Raw genomic sequence first — 12,143 nt, 5'->3', positions numbered from 1 at the left:
GCGGGTTTTCAGCTCGACTCAGAGTAATTTGCAGCTTGCCCAGTGTGTGCCGTGCCAATAAAAAAGACTGAGATACAACAGAGGAGAAGGTGGCTACAGCTGTGGAAACAAAGATTTACTGTGGTATCGCATTCAGACTAGCACCCCCCCCACACACACACACACACTTTTTTCTCAACCCCCATTGAAGAACACATAGTGCACAGTTCCCCCCATAGAAAGAGCAAAGGAAGGAAACGGCAGACTGGATAAGAGGAAATTTCAGAGATTGCTGTGAGCTCTGAGGAATGTCCACATTTGGTAGCCGTGAACCAGGCTGGCCGGCCGGCATCCGAAGCACCAGCATCTCTGGCGGCTCCCCAGAGCACGCTCTTGACATTCTATACATGTGCTACAGCTTGACTCGCAGCTATTTTGTGTCCTCGGCACCTCTGAATGCTTGTTGATCTAAAGCAGCTGACTCACATGGTGCCTTGATCATGAAAGTAATAGCAGTCCGTTTGAAATCTCTTTAAAAGTCTCCTTTTCATGCCTCGCACAGTCTACAGGGTATTCAAGCAACGCTTTGCAAAACCAAGAGAGCTTTTATCTGATATGTCATAAAGATTTATACGCTGCGGCTAGCCAATAAGCGATAAACGGGCAACGACAAGCGCTGAATCCTGAAACTTGATACTCAAATATGGCTCTTTAGTTCATAAAATGCGGCAATATCCTCAACAGACACCCATGACACTTGGCAACATTTCAAAGATTGCAACCTTCGTATTTGCCACTCGTCTCTTTTGGGGATTCACCAAATATAGAATGGCATTTCCTTGGATACAAAGGATTCTATGTTCTCAGTTGAGGGCGTTGTATTTTCACCCGCAGTGTTTGCGATTGTGTGCTTTATAAGGTTCAGTCTAAATTGTGTTTGCCCGTCGGTCGCTTCACTGCCTGTGGATGATCTTCATCAAGAATATCACATGTCCTCCTCCTCATATGTGCACATTTTGAGTCTCACTCATTTTCAGATTGAGACACAAGTACCAGTTGATTGCTGCTGTTAAGTAACATTAAATCTTTGTAAGATAGAGAATATATTTTCTGGCATCAAAGGGACGAGCTTTGCTATCTTTTCTGTAGCTGCACTCATTTTTGTTCCTGTCACGCTCATAAAAGAATGTACTCAACAGCTTGTTTGTAGACAGGGATGCCTTTGTTCCAACAGGCACTTACGGCTTTTGTACAGAACAGAGGGAGGTAAAAATGCAGCATTTTGCCTATTGTTAAATTTTCTCGATGACAATACAAAATAGCCTTTTCAAACCGCTGTCAATTTGCTTCGTTTTTATTCAATGACATCGGTCTTTCACTTCGCTGAAGTTGACTGTGAGCTCTCGGTTAGCTTTAATCTGTTTAGCTACATGACCTGTTTGTAGGCTGAATAACGGTTTGTGGGTTTCACATGGTTTGCGCTTTCCATACCTTATGGCATTCTTGACCTTATTCCACATGGCTTCCCCAGACGTCCCTTTTATCCCTCTCTTCTGCTGTCTGGTCTGCGTGATGAATCTTTTGCTTCAAGGCATTTTGAGTAGAGTGGACCATTTTACTTGCAGTGGCTCGGCATGGAGGCTTTAAAAGTCCTTACATCAGGTATTACTGATTGGCTTGATTTATCTAGTATATCATGTGATTGTAAAGGAGTAGCCAAAGTGATTGATGTGGTCTACTAGTGCATTTTGTATAGGGGGTGTTCTGTCATTCCAGGCCCCCTGCACGGGAATTCATAGCTTGTATGTCTTTATTGTGTAACCTAGTGGTGACTGTAGATGACTGTTTTATGTTTTCCCCGCTTTTGACTGTGCCGAATTGGACTTTTCTTGTGTGACCAATTTGATAAATGACGTGTTTGTTGTCTGCTTCGTACGATATTTGTGTCCGTTTCCTTTGTAAGACCCTTAGTTTCAGGCACTATAGCTTAATTAGAGATGGATTGTTTTTATTGTCAGATAAGATAATTAAAATAATCGCTTTGAGCTGCTCTACGACGTTACATCACAAGCAGTAAACGTGCTAATTGAACAGCGAAAGGCACAGGAGGAAAACATTGACGACCGCTATTGATTCAGCTCACACATTGACTTTGCTCAACCCGTTTTGCATGGAATTTTCTTACCTCAAGCACTTACCCGCGGTGCACACCTTAATGTTAAATCTAATGGCAGCGGTGTGTGTTATCCTTAAGGGAATGGAAATAATAGCTATGCGCATTGTAAAACGGCTGTCAGGATTACAACAGCAACTGGCCATAATTAGATGCAAATATTTTGCTGCTGTAATAAAATGCCACCTAAATGCCAAGCAAGGGATGATCTTGCCCACACTAAGTTGTACGTTCATTAGCTAAAACTGCAAACCGCATGTTTACTGTATGTGCTAATGTGGGTTGAGATGCAGCAATGCATTATACCATGCGGGGCAAAAATTGTCCCAGGACAAATTGCGCATTTTCGAATATACTCCAGCGTCGTCAAAACACCAATTAAATGTCTTTAGTGAGAATGCTAAACCACCTCATGCCAAACCATACAACCAAGAGACTGTGTTTTTTTTTTCCCCTTTAGTACGTTCCCCTGTTTCTGGTGGGTAGTTTATTTAGCTCTGCAATAGTCTGCTGGCACAGATTAGGTCATTGAAGCATGTCAAATCTCCCTCAATGGGTACCCAGTTTACACAGGCTGTTGGAATCCTTTGTCTTTCTTTTGCCTTTATGCCTGTGACATTTGCTCGTTTGCTGCTCCACATAACTAGCTTGACTGGAGAGGGCTGGATGCTTGGTTTGAGCTGGTTGGTGAGTGCTGCACTGCACACCCATATAAGGAGCGTGTATCTGCTCAGCGTGGCTCTGCAAAGAATCACAAGGTGTCTGAAGCCCACCTGTCAAGTCCCCCCACAGCCATCTTTAGCACCAGCTTCATAAAAAAAAAAAAAAAACACAAGAGCCAATTTGGCTGTATGCCTGCATGTCAACATGCTATGCTAACAGGGTATTTATTATGCCTATATGTAATGCTAAGCTTGAAGTCGCTGCATACCTGGAATGAAAAGAAACTGTGTTTTCACAGGCTGCTGCAACAGCCACTTAGCTTCATAGCCTCCAGAGTAAAGCACAGCTCCAAATACCTCACCAAAGATTGTCGCGCGCATGTGAAGCAGCGTTTGTGTGTGGGTGTGCGTGAGCCGCGTGTGTAATCACTCCTAGCTAGCGACCTTGGAGGGAGAGGGGGAAATCAATGCAGTGGGTTATGAAGAGAAGAGAGAAAGGAGGGAGAAGGCCGATCAATATCATAGCAGCAGGGTGGGGTAATATCCACTTCATGCGGGGATTGAGGGGGGCTACGCATGAGGAGACCAGAGGGGGCACAGGGAGGGATATGGTAAACGTATGCAAATCTCTGTAGCGCCGGTAAACAAGAGGCTTTGTGTCAATCACCAGCTGAAGCGGCACATTTTGAGCATTCTCCTCCATCCCATCGCCGCGGGAGGATCGGAGGATTTGTTTGTTTGGCTGCCGCTTCCCCATTGGTCCCGACCTGCCACGGGGGCGGGCGTGGATGGACAGAGCTAACGTATAGGCTGCCAGGGAAATGATGTTCAGAGAGCCGTCGATAGCCCCGCCCACCCCATTGGATTCTGCAGGCTGTTAGGCAAATTTCTTTTACGCAGCCAGACTATTACTAGCACGCAATGTCAAATCACCTTATCGGCCAGCAGCCAAGGATAGCCTCTGGGAAAAAAAAAAAAAGAAAGGAAATAAGCCACCTAAATTCACACACGCACGACGTATAGCTCGAAGCTCTTTTTTCATCCTTCATCCGGCTGGTGTTTGGTTCTCGGTGGTTGCTTTACAGGCTTCTGCGTGATCCGGTGAACCCGTGTCTCCTTTCAAAGCTGGGAGGCAGGATGTGACAGGGAACAACTCACTGCTGTAAATGGACGCTTCCTTTGCGGCTGCTTGGAAGTCCCCTCCAAAGCACATGCATCAGCCACTTTATGTGAGGTGATGCTGTTTCCCCCCCCCTTATAATAAGTGTCTCCGTGTGTTTGATATGCTTGTTCATCTTCTGTTTTCTTGCCTCAAGCACGCTTTCACAGCTAATTACTGACCCGGCCTCTGATATAACACACAGCGCTGACATTGTGGACAGACACAGACATAAAGAAAAACACCATTACAGCAACAGCTCTTCTTGTCTTTTCATTCCTTTCTTTTTCCCCCCCTTTTTTGCCTCCTTCTCACTGCAGATAAACAGCCATCCTCTCTCTTCCCTGACAGAGTGAGCTGAGGCGAGTAATTCCCCCATTGACACTAAAATGCTTTACCTCCCCTACCTGACAAAACAAATGCAGTCATCGTCACTGTGTATGGGTGCTTCAAATCTGCCTTTTGATTTACGCACACTTCTTTTATTGTCTGGCCTGAAGTGTGTTGTTCAACCTCTTTGTCTTTAATTCTTGACGGAACTATCTTATATATTGCTCTCTCAAGGTATATATCTTTTCCCCACTTTTTATTTTAATACAGTAAGCTAATAACGTACACCTGGATTTTCATTTCAATTGGTCTCCCATGGTCATGAAGTCGTGAGCCACTTTTATCCACGTCAAACCAAGCATAGTATTATTTTTGATTTAAAGACAGCTTGTGAAACACTTTTCACCGTGACTGCACTCAAGTACATTCAACGGCAATTTTCGGAACACTTTACAGTATTAGGGAACTCTAGATAAAATTTCAAACATATGCAAATTGTTGACAATTTTTAGGCTACTAATTGCGATTATATTTCACCAACTTACTTTTGAATGGATAATAGTAATGGCTAATAGTTGATTTAATTCACATCATTGGTGTTAAATGTGGAATTGATTCATCACAATCCCTTCTCGCCACAATGCACTAAACTTTGTGGCATTGGTCGTCTTTCATTTCGTTAAAGATTTAATAGTTCAAAAATAGTGCAAGAATAGTTTTACTATTACAGAGCAGCTTGTGGGATTTTGTTTGACATTGGTCGTTTACATTGCCCATTTGGGTGTCACCCTTATCTGCACCCCATGTGTCATTCTTCCTTGCATGTGACTTTTGCATTAGAAAATAAACAGTCAATATGATAGTTTTATCACTTTACTGGTCACATATTGTATTTCAAATGTCACGTCCATAATGATGTGACAAGAAGGCAACTGTTTTTTTTTTTTGTGTCAGTCTAGACTGAGAATCATGTGTTTCACATCTTTTGAGCACTGGCCGTGCCTTGTTATTGCAGCTGGCTTGTCTACAATAAATCTCTTGTTGCAGCACAGCAGGAGGCTGCTCAATGCTTTGTGCATGTGTGTGTGTGTGTGTGTGTGTATGTGTGTGCGAGCATGTGCGCGCGTGTTGTTTTCATGCTACTCGACAGTATTTCATTTGCCCTGAGTAGCTGTTTGGATTTGTGTGCCGCGGCTGTAGGGACATAACAGTACACACACGCACACGCACGTGCACTACTTAATTTGCATCTATGCTGATGTTATCATTGCATGCAGATTGTCCATTTGCATGCATGTATTTGCATAATATTGCGCAAAGCAAACGTGCGTGATGGACCACCTACTGCTCAGTGCTTGGCAGCGTACATGACGTATTATTGATAAGGACAGGTGTCATCGGCGGAGACGGACTGATAGGCAAGGTCACCTTCAGGCGCGCAGATAGGGAGGGAGGCAGAGAGATGGATATCGACAGAAGCCGGATAAAACAATACAATCGCTACTGCTTGTGCTGTTCTAAGCCACGTGAGATGCGGTCTGTCCGGTTTTAGGCTTGAAGATGTGTTGTTGGTTTTTTTTGCATGGCTTCCCTCTCACTTCATAAAGTGCCAGCCATGCATCACCATTCAACTGGGCGCGTTTGCTCCTTCACAGACATCTTGGGATGTTTGTCTCTGAGCGTGCATGCGCAAATAAGTACTGCTGCATATTCGATGAATGACAAATATGCATATTAGGTTGATGAGCATGCACAAAGTTGCACAGACAGATTTAAGGTGGTCCACAAAGGTTTTTGGTTAGAAACCGGTGTTTTGGATGAAATAAGAGGGTTTGTCACAGAATATTATGAGTGTGGCTCTTGAAAGAGCCATCAATATGCTCTAAAATGGTTGGCGAATTGAGCAACTCTAATTTGAAAATGGCTGAAAATTGATAATTCTCCAAATTGTGTGCAATTTGCACATTTGTTGATGTAGCAAGCAACATTAGTGGGAAACCTAAGTGCACAGTATGTGTTTATAGCGTGCATGCATGTGTGTGCGTGCGCTAAATCGGGTAGGGCGGTGTCAATTAGCGCAGGCTTCAGCAAGCTTTCTCATTTCCTGTCTTCCATTACTGCTCACAGTCAGCCCACAACTCTTTTTCTGCCATGCTCTGCCCAGAAGGCTAAACACACGCGCATACACACACACACACGCACACACCCGAGGTTTGGATTAGTCAGCCGGGCAAGTGTCCATTATGTCCACACACATCTACACAAAGCCTGATATTCATATCCTGCTGATGTGACTCTGTGCCCTCCCCCCATCTCATTTGTCCAGACAGTACAGTACAAGTGAGACGTCTCATTAGCTTTTCAGGCTATGCTATTATGCTAATTAGGCAAAGCTAAAACAATGGATTGCAGGAAAGTAAAACACGTTGAGCCACTTGGCAGCACCAAACCGTGTGTCGTTTGTAAAATGTCGGCCTTCCTCTCTTTTTATTTTTTTGCATGGTCTGACTCATTGGTATTGCCTTGAGACCAGGCAAGTCTCTGGTCCCAATTGTAGATCCCAGGCTTGCATGCACGCACACATACATGCAGAAAGGCAGGTATCAAAGCGAGTTTGCTTTGAAGCCTCTAAATGAAAGGCTGTAGGCAGAAATGACAATGTTTTCTGGCAGGCTGTAACTCTGTGTCTGGCTGAGCGGCAGGGCTTGAGAAATAAAGTCAGTATTATGATCTGAGCACCAGATATGAGCTCCCCTAACTGCCTCCATCTGTCCTCACACAGCCCGCGTTTGAAGTCTCACTTGGATCTGCATTCTCGTCAATAGCCTTGTTCTTTTTGTGTGAGGACTAAATCACTCGTCGGTGCTTTGTCTCGCTCTTCTGAAGATAATCATCATTATGAGTGATTGTGTTGTTTTTTTAAATCCTCTCTCCCTTTGCGTCGAATAACATTTGTCGTGAACATTTTGCTGGAGTCAAAGACAAATATTTTTGTTGGACTCAAGGTTAGTGAGCTCCGTCCTCACCCCTGTGCTCAGTGGGGGCAGGCTAGTATGGTCAACATCATCCGTTTTCGTATTATTTTTTGCCATGGATATAGTCGTTCCCTCTGGGACTTTTTTGAAACACTTTAAATCACTTTAAAAGAGTGTGTGGGCCTGCCCACAAAGGGCCCCTTTTTGGCCCAGACATTCAAACCGGACCTCCGATATCGTATACGTCTGAGACTCTAAAGTCTATATTTATGTAGACATTATTTATAGAAACTATAATATGACTACAAGTAGAAAAAAGCCAATGTGTAACACACATTACACAATGTTACAGATTTTTCAACTCCTAATAAATTATTTTTGTTTCCCCTCCCACGTGGTTTATTTGAATTGCGCTTTTCATGGTATTATTATATTATTTGCTGCTGCAACTACTCCCCTCCCACCCCCCTCCCTCCCTCCAGTGCTCCTCTTGCTAGCAAGGTCTGTTTTGAAGTCATTATATCACATTACTCGCTAAAGTTCCAAGTACAAACTCCAAAATGCCGACTGTAAAAAAACTGAACTGAATGCTGCCATTTGGCGGAAAGGAGGATTAAGTCAATCTCAGATTAGCAAGTGATGTCATTTGTTTGCTACCCGCAGCCTTGAGCGAGCATGGCATCGAGGGATTCTTATTATACTGTACACTGTCAAGCTGCAGGAACAGAATGTATCTATAGATGTGCGGGAAACTGATTCATACCTGCCTGTTCCTTCCATAGTTGTTTTTGAATGTAAGGTTGGCATGGGCGCTGCCGTTCAAAGACACACACACACAGATAAGGGGAGAGCAAATTTGCCCACTTTGAAGCATTCATCTAATGTGGAGCTGTGCTGACAGATGGGCCCGGCGCGTTCAAAGCGGAGCTCACCCATTCGAGATCCAAACAGGTCAAGCCAAAGGGATGGAGGGGGAGAGGCGCCCCTGTGCAGGCTAGGAGCAAAAGTTCCGCCAGAACCGCCGCCACAGCTGGGACTCACCCCCGCCCCCATCTACCCTTCCCACACACGCCGAGACTATATTTGCTCTTTTTGCGAGCCAGGCAAAGCAGACTGTGCGCAGTTACCCTTCCCAAACATTGTAATCAGCATTTGTTTAGTGTTTATTAAATGTACTGAAGACGCTCGAGGGCCCGGTTGTCCTTCCTTCATCCCAGTGGCCGAGTGCACGATGTGAAGCCCATACTGAGTGGGGGTGCAAGGAATCCTGCTGCTGCTGCTGCTGCTGCCTTTGACAACCTGATTTAGAGATGCTTTCTTTTACCTCTGACACGCAGTTTCAGCCTGCCTTTGTCTACCGCGGGCTTGGGAGAGGAAAAGTGATGCTTATCCTGAAAGCCTGTTATTTGTGTGTGTGTATCCGTGCGCGCATGTGTTCGCTCACTGCAAGCCGGCATTTCTTTCTAAGCCCCTCTCCTTTGTCAATCATCGAGATGTTGAAGGTTGCATGAGCACAGCAGATCCCGTCTACCTCTCCGGTTTATGTTCACGCACACAATAAAATACTGTTTGGAAGTGTGTGTTGTCCAGATGGAAACGCTTATTGAGTGCTGGTGTGCTGGCACATCTCACTGCCTCACAAAAAAGAGGGAGTAAATAGAGGAGAGTGAGACGTAAAATGAAGAAGTGGAAATCCTTTCCAATAGGCTTCCACCATATTTGTGTGTTGTTGCAAGTGCATGTGTGAGACCCCCCCTCCCCTCCCCTAATCTTATCATGTTAGAGTGGAAGATTAGTCCTCCCTGATCTCATCTCTGCCTCCAAATTCCACAATCAGCCTTTTGTTCTTGGGCCGTATTGGCTCTCCCCTTGCGGCAAGGGAGCTAAAACACTCCTTCCTACGTACCCGCCCCCAAAAGCTTGTCCTCTGTGCCATTTTGAGTCTCTGCCTGTCAATGTCACACGGCTACCAGCACTGATTAACTATGCTGCGGCCCACCCCTGCCCCCGGGTGTGCTGCCTCACTAAGCTTCTTACCAAAGCGAACAGTTAGACATTCCTCGCTAACGATGAGCGTCTGCTGTCAGTTTATCTGCATGTGTTGCAGATCTGTCTTTTCTTCTTTACCTTTGGCTGCCAGTTCCTGAAGGAAGTCATAGATCCTGCTTGCTGATGTCACCGATGGAGGAGGCGGGCGGTCGGTCGGTCAGGCGGGTCACTAACAGAGGAAGAAGAGAGTGTTTGAAAAGCAGAGAAAATAAACGGAGGTTTCCTGTTAATGAGGTGCACTGGGGGCCTGGCGTGTGGGAGCAAGAGGCTCTGGTTTTGTTTAAAAGCAAAACGCTCGTGTGACTGTGTGCAGCAGGAATGGCGGGCACGAGGTTTGCAGGTTACAGGTTGTCACAATGTTCCCTCCCACCCTTGCTTGCTTGCTCAGCAATAACTTTATTGGAAAGGCTGCCGTGAACAGATGTTAGGTAAAGACCTACACGGAAGAGTATTAGCCTCTCTGCTGGCTCTGCAATGAAAAGCACTCTATTGATTTCAGACTATGAGTGGAAACATGGAATTAATCTCACTCTTGTGCCCCTCCCCCTTCCTTTTCTTAGGACACGCCCTTAAATAACACGTGTATTTTCCTTCTTCCGTCTTAGCTTTGCATTGTGATGTGCGTAGACTGGGGCCCCAGCTATAGCGGTGACTGCACACACATGCAGCCACACAAAGAGAACTGCTCACCCATGATGGATTCAAGGGGCCAGGCACACTGAAGCCAGCGAGAGGGAGAATTAACTGCCTCGCATAATGACCGTCTTGTTTCGGAGCACCACATGAAAGCCTCCATCAGCTTCTTTATTCATAAAGATCAACTTTGTATTTGTCTTAGGGGAATATTTCCAAAGTATTTCTTGTGTAAGCGTTACATCCCTCCCTCCTTTACTGGCTTTCTGAGCGTGGCCAAGAATGCCACAGGCCAAGATGAGCCCGTAAAGGGAGGGGGGAGCGCCATTGTGTTCAAGCCTAAAGCATGACTCTCAGATTTATATCTCCACACTCAATGAAGGGCTCGCCTTGTACCCTTGAGACTTTCAGTAAAGCAGAGGGACACTTGTATTTATAAATCTGCCCCCCCCAGCCTTAATCCAAGTCTCCGCCTACGCCTCTTTCTTTACCTTTTTTCATTTTTACCTCTCAGCACTGGCTTTGTTTTTAGGCCCCTCGGCTTGTGAGCAGAATTCCCAGGGTTGAGGGCTCAAGAGGAGCCAGGGCAGCGCCATGTTTAGCCTCTGGCGGGACGTACCGAGATGGCCGCCGTCGTCATACGGAGCTTTGATCTGCTCCGCAGTCGACCGGGAAGCGCTCCTTGTAGTTCATGGCGGCGCTTTTTTTCTTTTGTCTGTTTTCTGTAATGGATGCAATAAAATCCGTGTCAATCCAAGTAATATTTTTATCACGACTCTTAGCTGTTCAACACCCCCTTTAATTTACACTCCACGTTTTTATCGCCACATACTTTATAGTATTGTGATAATTGAAAGCCATGCTTCTCTTCCACATCCACTCCATATGTGGTACTCTCTCCTCTTCATCTCTCCTCCACTGTTGCCCAAGAGGGCTTAACGCCACTCTGAGCTTTCAAATCGCTATCTTGGATATCTATTTTGGACACTTCATGGCAAGGGGAAACATTTTACCCTTGTCTTTGCAATGCTCCTCTTCAAATTGTTTTTTTAACATGCACCTTTCTGTTTACGTCCCCACATCTGGTGCTTTTTCAGGCATAAAATGAAATGTTCACCAAGCAAATGGGGAGCGTTCACAGTCGTATTCATTATGTATAAGCACTGGATAACGGCTTGTTTTTTCTGTGCCCGTTCTAACGTCCAAAAGGCAATCATGCCTATAAAGTCGATAGACACTGAGGAGATCGGGTGGGTGGGCAAACTGCTTGACGGGGGGAGCTCATGACGTCACTGCGCAGATATCTTCACACTCGGCTGAGGTTCTGTCTCAGTCCATTAGTGTAGCGCTCTGTCGAGTCCAAGTGTGTGGTTGGTTATGTGTGAATACTGACAGTCACCCAGAGGAGTCAATGCAGCTGACTGAGTGCACAGCAGCTGCTGTTTAACACGTCCAGGCTCGCTTCCTCCACCCTGCTCAAGGTTGAGGAGAAGAAAATGGAGTGGAGAACTGGAATGAGAACGATTAAGTGGGGAAGGAGGGAGTTGGGGTGGAATGGGAAAAGCAGAGGTGGGCTTGAGGGCGATTTGCTCGGCTCTGCCTCCTCCCCAGTGACATAACTGAACAATGTACTCGAAATATCTTAACTCTGACCTCATGTTCCCCTCCATACAGATAGGATAAGACAGAAAGGGGACACTCACATTTCACTCATTTCCTTCTTTTCTCTGGTGCTGATAAGTGGTTGTTTAATGCACACCAGATAGTGTCACAACCCAGCAGTGTCTGTAAATGTTCCGACAAAACGACAGTGATGCTCACTTGAGTTTATGCGAAGGCACAATAATAACAGTAAAAAAAATCACAACATGAAATGGAAACAGTATTTTACGCTTTTCATGCCTCACCGCAATTTCTCCCCACCCTCCCTCCCTCCTTTTCTTTTGACTGGCAATGATGTGAGGCTCTCTTCTCACCGCTGTGCCTCCACCTGCTGGTTCTGTAAGGAAGTACAAGACTTTTATCAACTGCACTTTATAACAAGACCAGTAGGTGGTAGTCCATTAGTCTTAAATTCACAAAATGATGTAAGAATTGCTCAAACAAATCATTACTTTGTTCATTGAGGGTAAAATGAAGCCCACTTGGTTCTGACAATAACTTTTCCACCCTATCATCCTTGA

At 45.3% G+C, this 12,143-nt stretch overlaps 1 protein-coding gene across 10 annotated transcripts in view; it reads left to right on the top strand.

The window, feature by feature from the left end:
* The window catches only part of rerea (arginine-glutamic acid dipeptide (RE) repeats a), a 117,047-nt gene that overhangs the window by 74,848 nt on the left and 30,056 nt on the right, over positions 1 to 12,143 (top strand). The window lies entirely within an intron of this gene.

This window comes from Syngnathus typhle, linkage group LG2 (genome assembly GCF_033458585.1).
Source record: "Syngnathus typhle isolate RoL2023-S1 ecotype Sweden linkage group LG2, RoL_Styp_1.0, whole genome shotgun sequence".
NCBI lineage: Eukaryota > Metazoa > Chordata > Actinopteri > Syngnathiformes > Syngnathidae > Syngnathus > Syngnathus typhle.
This window is presented reverse-complemented; position numbering and strand designations above follow the sequence as displayed.